Source organism: Dipodomys merriami, unplaced genomic scaffold, assembly GCF_024711535.1.
Source record: "Dipodomys merriami isolate MVZ:Mamm:240054 unplaced genomic scaffold, mDipMer1.0.p SCAF_20, whole genome shotgun sequence".
NCBI classification, from domain to species: domain Eukaryota; kingdom Metazoa; phylum Chordata; class Mammalia; order Rodentia; family Heteromyidae; genus Dipodomys; species Dipodomys merriami.
Window position 1 is genome coordinate 12,468,745 of NW_027203382.1, and position 3,342 is coordinate 12,472,086.

Here is a 3,342-nt window from a genome sequence, read left to right on the forward strand (position 1 = left end):
GGGTGGTAGGAGGGAAGGGATGGTAGGGGAAAAACAAAGGAGGGGGTTACATTGCTCCATAGGAAATGTACTCATTGTCTTACTCATGTAACTGTAACCCCTCTGTACAGTATCTTTACAATAAAAAAAATTATGAAGAAAGAAACTAAGCAGGATAGGCCAAAGATCCTGACAGCCCTTGGTTTCTGAGGGCCCAGTTCTCCAGCAGCAACTTCAGGCATGGTGAATGATTTCAGCTTCAAAAAGCTGGCACAATCCCCTTCTGCTCAAGGTCACTGGGGTTAGATTTCTGCCACATGTGCCCAAGAGTCCTGAGAAGTTTCCAGATCCCTTCACTAAAATTATTTGATGTTGATTATTATCATACAAAAACCTTTTTCCTGATTTATTTTGGCTGGTTTGACCTTAGTGATTTTAAAGTCTCAGGATGGCAAATATTTATAACTGGGACAATGATAATATGACACATTTTAAGTAATCCCAGACACCCACGGAATGTCTGTACATTCATCACTTCTTTGAAAACGAACAGCCCCAAGGAAAGTTAGAAGGTAGGTGAAGTTTGTAATTAGGTATCAACACTTCTTAGCCAGATTCCTCTAAGAACTTACCACTTCTGACTCTTGCTTCATGTGTTGGGTTTTTACAGCTTGACAATGACTTCAAGGCATCTTGAATACTTTCCTAACATATCCAGGAAGCTTAATAAAGCTAGTAGTGGAGGAAAAAATCCTACTTAGGAAAAACACTTTTTCCAGAAAATTTGTCTTAATAAAATGTCAGACATCTTACAGTACCATCTCCAGGGAAAAGAGGACTCTGAGCCAACAGAGTCATATAAAGACTCCTCCCCCATGGGCTCCTGGCTACATCTGAGTTTTCTCTGTAATTGATTCTGTGAAGCAACACAGAGAACAAGGCACCCTGAATCCCTGAGGATGAAAAGGGGAACACGTAGAAGAAAAACCCAGATATTTGATCTCCCATAAAATATTACATTTAACTGCTCTGTGTATGGTATGTGTATGCATATGTGCGTATGAATGTGAGTGTGTGTTGCTGTAGATCAATCATGCTGAGAAAGCACCCTATCACAGAAGTACATCGTTACATGTTATTTTATTTCAGTCACACAGTTAAAATATGTTATGTGTGTATGAAAATGGAACAGTGAAGCTTAAGCTTCTCAAGATGAGTAGACAAATGAAGAGAGGAAACAGAAGAATGCATTCATAATCTTCAATGTATATATGTGAAAACTGAACTAAAAAATTCAAGTGGGCGCATGCGCTAATTTCCTCTTTTCCTGCTGGAACCATGGAGGGTGCCGAAGAGAAGAAAAAAAAGGTATCTGCTGTGCCAGAAACCCTTAAGAAAAAGTGCAGGAATTTCTCAGAGCTGAAAATAAAGCGCCTGAGAAAGAAATGTGCTCAGAAGATGCTTCGAACGGCAAGGAGGAAGCTCATCTACGAGAAAGCTAAGCACTATCACCAAGAATACAGGCAAATGTACAGAACTGAGATCCGAATGGCTAGAATGGCCAGAAAAGCGGGCAACGTCTATGTACCTGGAGAGCCTAAATTAGCATTTGTCATCAGAATCAGAGGAATCAATGGTGTGAGTCCAAAAGTCTGTAAGGTGTTGCAGCTTCTTCTCCTTTGCCAGATCTTCAATGGCATGTTTATTAAGCTCAATAAGGCTTTGATTAATATGTTGAGGATTGTGGAACCATAACTTGCATGGGGAAAATGAGCAAGTCGGTAAATGAGCTCATCTACAAGTGTGGTGATGGCAAAATTAATAAGAAGCGAATTGCCTTAACAGATAACGCTTTGATTGCTCGATCTCTTGGTAAATATGGCATCATCTCCATGGAGGATCTGATTCATGAGATCTGTACTGTTGGAAAACGCTTCAAGGAAGCAAATAACTTCCTGTGGCCCTTCAAGTTATCTTCTCCCCGAGGTGGCATGAAAAAGACCACCCACTTTGTAGAAGGTGGAGATGCTGGCAACAGGGAGGATCAGATCAATAAGCTTATTAGAAGGATGAACTGAGGTGTCTGCCATGCTATTTTTGTAATTGGGTCTGTTAATAAACAAGTGATGATGGCAAAAAAATTCAAGTGATTGGTGGGGTTGAAAAAGATGGAGGAGAATAATGAAAGGTGTGACACTATACAAGATGCGTAAGAGTCATAAACTGATATGTTGGATTGCAACCTCTTTGTGCAGTTACTTGAAGATAATAATTTAAAAAGTAAGATTTGCTGGGGGCTGGGGGCTCATGCCTGTAATCCTACTCAGGAGGCTGAGATCTGAGGATCGTGGTTCAAAGCCAGCCTAGACTGTAAAATCCATGAGACTCTTGCCTCCAATAAACCACTCAGAAAACTGGAAGTGACAGCATGGCTCAAGTGGTAGAGCACTGGCCTTGAGCTGAAGAGCTCAGGGATAGCACCTAGGCCCAGAGTTCAAGCCCCACAACCAACAACAACAAAAAATAATAATAATAAAATTGGTTAGGAAAGGTTTGAGAGGTGGGGCAGAGTGGCAGAGCTGTGAGTCTGACCAAGGTACATTGTATATATGGACATATCAAGATAAAACTGTCCTGTACAACCATCTGATAGTAATAAAAATTCTGAGGAGTAAGGGCTTTTATTCATGTAGGAAAAAAACGATATTACATTTGCCATGTCTAACCTCTTGCCTTATATTAGTCAATTTTCTGTAGTTAAGAAAAATTGACAAACTCATAGTAGAGTTTAAATTATATTATTTATAGAGGCTATAGATTATACTATTTATGTGTTCAATAAAGAACCTATGGAAAAGTACATAGTTTTCTGTACTTCAAGACACTAATGCCTTCCATAAGGCTTGGAGATTTAGTGATAATACTGATATCATTGTAATGAATTATATCTATCCTTTTGGAACACATTCTGTCTGTGGAAGATTGTAGTCTATTGATACTGACACTTTATGGACTTGGCTACATTCTCTGCCTCACTACTACGGTAATACAATGAGAGGTCTAAAGTAATTCCAAACAGTTGCTTCCTCTGCCATGTATTACACAGCATAAACCTGTGAGAAATGAAAACAAACAAACAAATATCCTATCTTGACCTCAGGTTCTGCAGAGTTGAACAATGTGGTCAAGGAAAGATTAAAGTCATTAAACACGGGAATATGAAGTGGCACAATTCTGAGAAGCATTTCTAAAACTAAACTAAGTTTTGCTATGGGCAGCAATTCCCCTCTGGAATGTGTGCCAAAGAGAAAAAAAACAAGGACTGGAGATGACTTCAGAGTCAATGACCTTCCCAACATGATA

The 3,342-nt window shown here is 39.5% G+C and overlaps 1 pseudogene; it reads left to right on the forward strand.

Annotated features, from left to right (window-relative positions):
• Nucleotides 1-1,317: 1,317 nt before the first annotated feature.
• LOC138832823 (large ribosomal subunit protein uL30 pseudogene) lies at nucleotides 1,318-2,114 on the forward strand (annotated as a pseudogene).
• The last annotated feature ends 1,228 nt before the right edge of the window (nucleotides 2,115-3,342 follow it).